Here is a 9712-nt window from a genome sequence, read left to right on the forward strand (position 1 = left end):
TCTCGTTCTACATGGTACCTGTTGCTGTTGGTCAGGCACCCTTTGTAAAGCGCTTTGAGCACGTTTAGTGGATAGAGCGCTAAATAAAAGCTCAAGTTATTATCAAATTTTGCATTTAGCTGGGGAACCCATGTAAACCGCTTTGAGCACACTGATAGATATTGCGCTATATAAAAGCTCATGTATATATAAATAGATCAAATTCCTCATCTTCGTCAGTTCCTATTGTTTGACAAATTGTATTGACCAAATACGTGAAATCGTTGACGTCTTTGGTGCTGTTTTCTGATTGATAATGGCGTTTTAAATATTATTACATATTGCAATTGATGCTCTACTGCTAGGTTCAATCCAATCTATTCGGAGGGGGAAAACGCTTCTCCAATTCGCTGTTTCAGCGGATACTTGCACAATATTTCAGAAATATGTACAGATCACTACCAAATTGAGCGTTTTGAACTTTGACGATTTTCTGCAATAATTCTACTCCAAAGCTTCATTTCAAGCAATATGCAAGTTATCTAAATTCATTTTTACGCTAAATATACACTAATTCTATGTATCATTTTGCTTGGCAGATAATAACAATTAATTTCTATGATTTAACGCTAATTAATGAATCATTATTATCTCCCAAATCAAAATGATACATAAAAACAGTGGATATTTGCTTTCGAGATTATTAAACCGTTGTTACACACTTTAAAAGCCCGTCAGTTTATATTTAGTTAAGTCTTTCGCAAAAGCTAATAATGAAAATGGCAGTTTATTAATTTATTACTTTTGACATAACTCACCGTGTGCTTCCTAAGCAGACAGAAGAACCACAACACAAGAAATGATAATGTTCCACTAACTACTCTCTCTCTCTCTCTCTCTCTCTCTCTCTCTCTCTCTCTCTCTTATATATATATATATATATATATATATATATATATATATATATATATATAATATATATATATAGATATATATATATATATATATAGATATATATATATATATATATATATATATATATATATATATATATATCTATATATTATATATATATTATATATATATATATATATATATATATATATATATTATATATATCTGTATGTGTGTGTGTGTGTGTGTTTGTGTTTTTGTCCCAGTTTTTAATTGTTTGGTGATCGTTTAATAACAGGACTAACTGGTCAGTTGGAGAGGAAAAGACACGTCGAGAGTGATTGTTCGAGTCATGGGTACCAAACCTGTTCTGCCAGACGATGTACGGCCGGTGTCTTCTCCGGAAAGCAATGCCTTTCTGGGTTGATATCAGGCGTGACCAATCTGGAAAGAGGATCGGGTAGTAGCAATAGAAGGAATGGAGTTGACGCATTGCCATCGTGACCTTATAGATAGTATGCGCTTGGCTAAGAAGCTCGTAACATTGCCATCCGGACGTAAAGCGGACCAACACACAAAACTGTGTGTATCCATGAACGTTTATAGTCAGGTTAATACAGTTCAGTGAGCATTACTCATAAACGCGGATGGCAAAATACAATAACAAAGACCTGAGTGACGTCATCTTCGAACTATCTATAGGCTGACACTAAAACCCACAAGACCCATATTTTAGGTTTGTGGACCGTCTAGTGAGTTGTTGTTATAGTGCTGTGGAAACGAGTGATCTCATTGGTGGAACTGTTGAACATAACTCATGGTTTGATTTATTTTGTATTAGCGTTGCCATCGTTAACTTATAGGCCGGCACTGACCAAAAATGACGTCAAAATACCAGTCTTTGGCCACAAAAGTAGACAAATCGTGAGTTGTATCCAAAAGTTCAACCAATGGGACCACTTGTTTCCATTCAGATAGAATGCGCTTGGCCAAGGAGTTCACAACATTGCCATCCGGAAGTATAACGGACCAACACACATACTCTGTGTAACCATGAACTTTTATAGTCTGGTTAATACAGTTTAGTGAGAACAACTCACAAACGCGGATGGCAAAAACAATAACAAAGGCCTGAGTGACGTCATCTGCATACTATCTATAGGCCGGCACTGACCAAAAATGACGTCAAAATACCAGTCTTTGGCCACAAAAAGTAAACAAATCGTGAGTTGTATCCAATAGTTCAACCAATGGGACCATTTGTTTCCATGAGCTCTACTAACGACAACCCACAAGGCGGTGAAAAAAAAAATATATAATGACGTCAAAAGACCAGTCCTTTTGGGTCTCAGTTTCAGGCTATAGTTCGAAGATGACGTCACTCTGGTCTTTGTTATCGTATTTGCCATCCGCGTTTGTGAGTTGTTCTCACTAAACTGTATTAACCAGACTATAAACGATCACGGTTACACAGAGTTTGTGTGTTGGTCCGTTATACTTCCGGATGGCAATGTTGTGAAATCATTGGCCAAGCGCATTCTATCTATAGATAGTTCGAAGATGACGTCACTCGGATCTTTGTTATTGTTTTTTGCCATCCGCGTTTATGAGTAATGCTCACTGAACTGTATTAACCTGACTATAAACGTTCATGGATACACACAGTTTTGTGTGTTGGTCCGTTATACTTCCGGATGGCAATGTTGTGAGTTTCTTCGCCAAACGCATACTATCTATAATTTAACGGTGGCTACGGTATCAGGCCATGAGTTTACAAAGGCCACGGTTGACGTCAGTCAGCTCTTTGTTCTTGTTTTTAGACGACCAGTTGGGTGATTAGTTCTCACTAAATTATATCAATTAGACTATAAACGTGAAAGATTACACATCGTTTTGTGTGTCAGTACATTACTTTTGGCTGGCAGATATTGTGAGTATTTAACCTAGGTAAAGGCTTGGCGAACAAATTACCCGACCCGCATCGCATCCATGAGCTGTCGACCTTTTCGGTCGAACAATGCCAAAACACCTTTTTCGAGTTTTGACTAGATAACTTTAGCTTCACACGACATACATACACACAGTGTATTCTCTCTCTCTCTCTCTCTCTCTCTCTCTCTCTCTCTCTCTCTCTCTCTCTCCCCTCTCTCTCTCTCTCTCCCTCTCTCTCGCTCTCTTTCTCCGTATATATATATATATATATATATATATATATATATATATATATATATATATATATACGAGAGAGAGAGATAGAGAGAGAGAGAGGAGAGAGAGAGAGAGAGAGAGAGAGAGAGAGAGAGAGAGAGAGAGAGAGAGTGAGGGGGTGGTTTCACAAAAAAAAATAAGAATATATAAACATCAAAATAATTATGAACATAGGATTGAATATAACGCAATTGTTATTCAATATGTAGTTAAAATGCAGTGACGAGTATAAAGGACCAACACACAAAACTATGTGTAACCATGAACGTTTATAGTCTGGTTGATACAGTTTAGTGAGAATTACTCATAAACGGATGGCAAAAAGCAATAACCAAGACCTGAGTAACGTAAACTTTATACTATCTAAAACTTACCAGCACACAAAAACTATGTGTACGTAAACTTGAACGCTCATAGTCTGAGTGATAGAATGTAGTGAGAAATACTCATAAAATTGACTCGCTAAAAACAATAACAAAGAGCTGAGTGACATCAACAGCGTTCCTTCTATAGATAAAACGAAGTTGAGGTAACTCAGGTCTTTGCCGTTGGTTTTTGTCCTCCACGTTTATGAGTAATTCTAACTAAACTGAATTAACCAGACTATAAACGTTCAAGGTTACATGACATAATTTTCTGTTTTGGTCCGTTATATTTCCGGATGGCAATGTTGTGAGTTTCTTAGCCAAGCGCACAGCTTCTATAGATAGTATGCGCTTGGCTAAGAAGCTCATAACATTGCCATCCGGAAGTATAACGGACCAACACACAAAACGGTGTGTATCCATGAACGTTTATAGTCGGGTTAATACAATTCAGTGAGCATTACTCATAAATGCGGATGGCAAAAAACAATAACAAAGACCTGAGTGACGTCATCTGCATACTATCTATAGATAGAATGCGCTTGGCCAAGGAGTTCACAACATTGCCATCCGGAAGTATAACGGACCAACACACAAACTCTGTGTAACCATGAACTTTTATAGTCTCGTTAATCCAGTTTAGTGAGAACAACTAACAAACGCGGATGGCAAAAACAATAACAAAGGCCTGAGTGACGTCATCTGCATACTATCTATAGATAGTTCGAAGATGATGTCAATCAGGTCTTTGTTATTGTTTTTTGCCATCCGCGTTTATGAGTAATACTCACTGAACTGTATTAACCTGACTATAAACGTTCATGGATACACACTGTTTTGTGTGTTGGTCCATTATACTTCCGGATGGCAATGTTATGAGCTTCTTAGCCAAGCGCATACTACCTATACTGAAGTTGACGTCAATCGAGTCTTTGTTATTGTTTTATTTATTTATTATTTTTTTTTTTGCCATCCATTTTTAAGAGTAATTCTCACTTAACTGTATTAACCAGACTATAGACTTGCATAGTTACACAGAGTTTTGTGTGTTGGTCCTTTGTACTTCGGGATGGCAATGTTGTGAGCTTCTTAGCCAAGCGCATACCATCTATAGATAGAACGAAGTTGATGTCACTCAGGTATTAATTATTGGTTCTGGCCAGCCATTTTTATGAGTAGTTTTCACTCAATCGCATTAATCGGATTATTAAAGTTCAAGGTTACACATAGTATTAACCAGTAGATTTTTGACCATTCAAAACATGGAATTTGTGAAACATCTTCACACATGTTAGGACAAACATGGTTGTTTATAAACAAAAGCGTGATCATTGTTATTGTTTTTATACTGTCAAGTGGGTGTCTAATGGGAGCGATCTTTATTCGTGTTTTCGTCCAACCTTGTCATCGATCACATGATTTGTTGCTGTAGAACGATTGGACATTTCTCAATAAATGTAAACATGCTACTGTGTTTATGAAAGCTGTAACAATTGTGTCAAGCTAAGCAAAATGACCAATCGTGATGTTGGATATTTCTCAAATTATGAACACTTTTCACTATGTAGGTCATTTTGAGCACATATCTCAATGTGACCAATGACGTCGAGCACAGGAGAGGTAATATAGATCGCGCCCATTATCAAAAGATTTTCTCGATCATAATATAAACGTTTAAATTTTCAGAAAGTTTTTGTTTATGGTTGGTTCCACTGAAGTAGTAGAACAGTGGATTTTTTATTTTGACATATCGATAGAAAAACCTGTGTAGCTTGCTTTGTTTACCAATCGCTCCATTGTTTACATTATGACGACTGTCCGAGAGGCGTGGTTATCTAGAGTTCTATTATGTGTTGGTACGTTATTTCCAGCTGGCGGATATTGTGAGTAAATTACTAGAACGCAACGCATCAATACCTAACACAAGGATTTGTATTTTGACATCACTTTTAGGGAAATGCACCGTTTATTGAGATGAAATGGGCATGATCTTTATTACATGTGCCCGAGGTCATTGGTCACATTGCAAAGTGCGTTCAAAATGACCCACATAGTGAAAAGTGTTCACAGTGTGAGAAATACCCCACGTTACAATTGATCATTTTGTTCAGCATGACTCATGAGTATGTTTACAACTTTCATAAACAAAGCAGCTTGTTAAGATACATTGAGAAATGTCCAATCGTTGTACAGGAACAAATCATCTGATCGATGACAAGGTTGGACGAAAACATGAATACAGATCGCTCCCATAAGTTGTACTTGGTTTTCTTTTGATGGTCGTCACTTGGTATTTTGACGTAATTATTTTTGTCTATATCAGGTTATGATTGTACGCTTTTTTGCTCTTGTACGGAATGTTAAACGTTGGGGTGGAAGGGGATAGAAGCATTAGATTTTTGACCAATCAAAACATGTAATTTGTGACACGACTCGGACAAACATAGTTTTGTTGTCTCTAAACGATAACGTGAATGACACCGACCTCTCTCTGATCATTGTTATTGTTTTTATACCGCCATATGGGTGACTAGTTATCACACGATTTTCTCGATCAATTTATAAACGTTTAAATTCTTTTATAGTTTTCTGTGTTTGTTCTATAGATGCTGTGCGCTTGGCTGAGAAACTCACAATATTTCCATCCGGAAATATAACAATAACACAAAAATATGTGTAACCTTGAATGTATGGATAGATCGAAGTTGACATCACTCGGGTCAACGATATTGTTTTGCTTGTTTGTTGGTTTTTGCTTTTTTATTTATTAATTTTGTTGTTGTTTTTTTTTTTGTTTGTTTGTTTGTTTTGTTTTGTTTTTTGTTTTGGGGGGGGGGGGGGGGGGAGGGGGGGGGTTCATCCGCGCTTATGAGTAATTCTCACTAATCTTTATTAACAAGACTTTGAACGTTCAATGTTACACGTAGTTTTGTGTGTTGGCTCGTTATATTTCCGGATGACACAATTCTGTGAGCTTCTCTAAATACAGTTTAGTGAGAATTACTCATAAACATGGATGGTAAAAACATTAACAAAAACCTGAGTGAGGTCATCTTTGTTCTATCGATTGATCAAGCTGTAGAACAGTGGGTATTTTATTTAGACACGTGCCGTCGATAGTAAAACATGTGGAGTTCGTAATGTTTACCAATCACCGCCATTGTTTACATTATGACGACTGTCCAAGAGGCGTGGTTATCTATGTGTCTAATAGAGGAGGAACCGGCGTCAATTTAACGGTGACCACATTACGTATGTATCTGTATTTCACTGTACGTCACGCTTGGTTTAATTAGGTTTAAGTACACCCGTACTGACATTACAAATAAAAAAGGTTAACCAGAAGCACTTCCAAACCATTTGTGGTTATGATATAACCTTATTTTACTTAAATTTCCGCTTCTTTGGCGGCAGACCAAATTGCCGTGTTCGCCCATAAAAATGCTCATCACTTGTAGCTGATGACACAATAACCAAAAGTGGTCTAGTTGTATGACACTCGTCTTGTGACGTAGATCAAGAGTACGAGTCATGGTTTTGGAGGCGCAACTTTTAGTCCTTAAAACAGTCACATCCATACTTTACTCACATTTTATAAATAGTATGCACTTGGCTACGAAGTTCACAACATTGCCATCCGGAAGTGTAACTGGTCAACACACAAAACTGCGTGTAACCATGATGGTTTATCGTCTGGTTAATACAGTTTAGTGAGAATTACTCATAAACGCGGATGGCAAAAAAACAATAACAAAGGACTGACTGACGTCAACTTCGAACTAACTGTAACTTACATGACCGAGAATAGCAGCACTATTTCCAGTAAAAAGAACAATCAATAGCACTTTATAAGCGTCATATCTTGCAATCGCAGTAAATTGTTGGTGCTGCCTTTGAGACCCATAAAGTTTGTAAAGCGCTTTAAGCAGTTTGAGTAGATATTGCACTATATAAAAATATTTTAAAAAGCAATGCTTGCCGTCATATATGTAATGGCTCCCACTTGAATCGGTTTAACAAGATTTGATTAATATCACATTTAATCCCAGAGACTTTGTGTTGCAAGAGATTAAAGTTTTATATTATAAAACAGTGTTGATTTTATAACAGATTATAAAAATCCCAAACAGACAAGGTGATGTGTTGAAATGAATATTTTGGTGACTTTCGTTGTTTTTAAAAATATTGTGTCGTGGAAATTACTATCTTAGCTATTGTTCAGTCATGGGGGTCTGTCAATTTTTTATTGAAGCCATGCGTTAAGGTAAAATACCCACAACATCTATCAGCCGAATATAAAGTTTTAACACGCAAAACTATGTGTAACCTTCAACGTTTATATAGTCTGACTGGTGTAATTTAGTGAAAACTAATCACCGAAGTGATGTTCAAAAACAAAAGCAAACAGTTGGGTGACGTCAATTCCGTTCCTTCTATTGTTTATTGAATGGGAAGACACGTCAAATTCTAGGTTTGAAGATTAAGAAAGCACCCTCTCGTTGCATTCTGCAACAACATGACACGGTCAGAGTTGTATTCTAAATAAGATCATATGATGCTTTTGATTTTAGATTTATTTCTTCAATGGATATTTGACTTTTTCATTTTAATATGGATACATTCATATGGAGCACTTTAACGTTAAAACTCATACCCAAATGGGTTGGGGAAATTAAAAAAAAATATTAACATTGTTCCCACAATTGTAGCCTATTCTCTGTACGTATTTATATACCCCCCCCCCCCCCCCCCCCCCTTTAACCGGCATGACCTCCGGCTCCCCGGGCTGTGCGATTCTGAATTATTACTTGTATATTACTTCTCATGTCAGTCTGCCAATGAAACAATGTCAGTCGCTCAGTATATTGAGAAGACTTGAGGTCGTCTGCTGTCTTGGAAAACAATTATTCTACCCCTCTCCCTAAATAGTAATGTAAATGTTGCTGCTCGAAGCTCGAAGAAATAAATAATAATGTGAAATTGAAGCTTACATTCAATTTCACATTATTACTAATAAATAGTAATGCGTTATGACATTATGTTTTCAATAATAGTTTCTGACGTCAGATTATAAATCGTTAAATTCCACTATAAATGAGATTCTTTAAAATGAAATACTACTTAAGTGTTTTTGAAAATGTCTTTTATGCAAAGATGGCGAAATCGGATTGATTGAGGGGTAGAATAAAAGATTTCTTACACTCTTGCGTTTCGGAATTCGAACTTTGTTTCCAACGAATACTAGCAAGCTCGTGAAGCGGTTGGATACACGTCCGGAATTCCAAAAGGCAAGAGTGTAAGTATCGTAAACTGTATCACTGGGGGGTGGGGGGGGGGGGGTGGCATTTATATAGATTTTTATTTAAAGCATATCCACGGGCCTTTAAACCTTTTATATGTCAAATAATGCTGCATTGATTCCATGCCGTTTGGAACATAGTTTTATTTCATGCTGTACAAGTTGGACATTAAACCCTCTCTAACCTTTTTTCTCTCTTTGTCTTTTCTTGGTACAATTCTTAAACCACTAGCTGCCTGTAACTAAGTAAACATGATATACAACTGAGTCGGGTGGCGTGATATATTTAAGTGTCTTACCTAAATAGACCGTCACTATTGTCACCCATTTTGTCAATAATCATGCTCAATGCTGTTTGACCACCTCCCAAGACAAGATATTGTCGTAGACACATAAAAAGGGATTGGGCCATACGTTTTCTTTAATAACGTTTCTATCTGCTGTTGACTGGTGACCCTTTGTCAAGCGCATTCAGTTCGTAAAGTGGATATTGCGCTTTATAAGTGCTCGTTTTAAAATGCTCAAGAGTGTAAATTGCTCGTCCAGAGCTGTTTCACAGCTGCTACCCCATTACAAGCTCCCCCCCCCCTCTATCCCCCACCTGGAGGTCCTCCTGGTTGGAGTATTTGACTTCTCCTGGATCTTGACAATCCCTCCTGGAATTAACAAGATTCCCCAGACTACTCGTCTATGTTTTCAGAATCAAGTCGTCCAAAACAGCAATGACAACTATAATTGCAGCACACCTCCACTCCCGTCCCCTCCCTTCCCGTCAAATAACCAAATATGACCAACAAAATAAAAAGATTAGACACTTTATTGACATTGTTGCGTGGGAGGGTAGTACTCGTACTATGTTATGCTGTACACACCTGTGTGCATGCCTGATCCATTATTTTCCCTTTTGTTGTTAATCTCCTTGCTAGTTGGGATTGTTTTTGTTGTTTTGTTTTGTTTGTTTTTTTTT

This window comes from Berghia stephanieae, chromosome 3, assembly GCF_034508935.2.
Source record: "Berghia stephanieae isolate SIO BIC M18660-M18661 chromosome 3, UCSD_Bste_1.3, whole genome shotgun sequence".
NCBI classification, from domain to species: domain Eukaryota; kingdom Metazoa; phylum Mollusca; class Gastropoda; order Nudibranchia; family Aeolidiidae; genus Berghia; species Berghia stephanieae.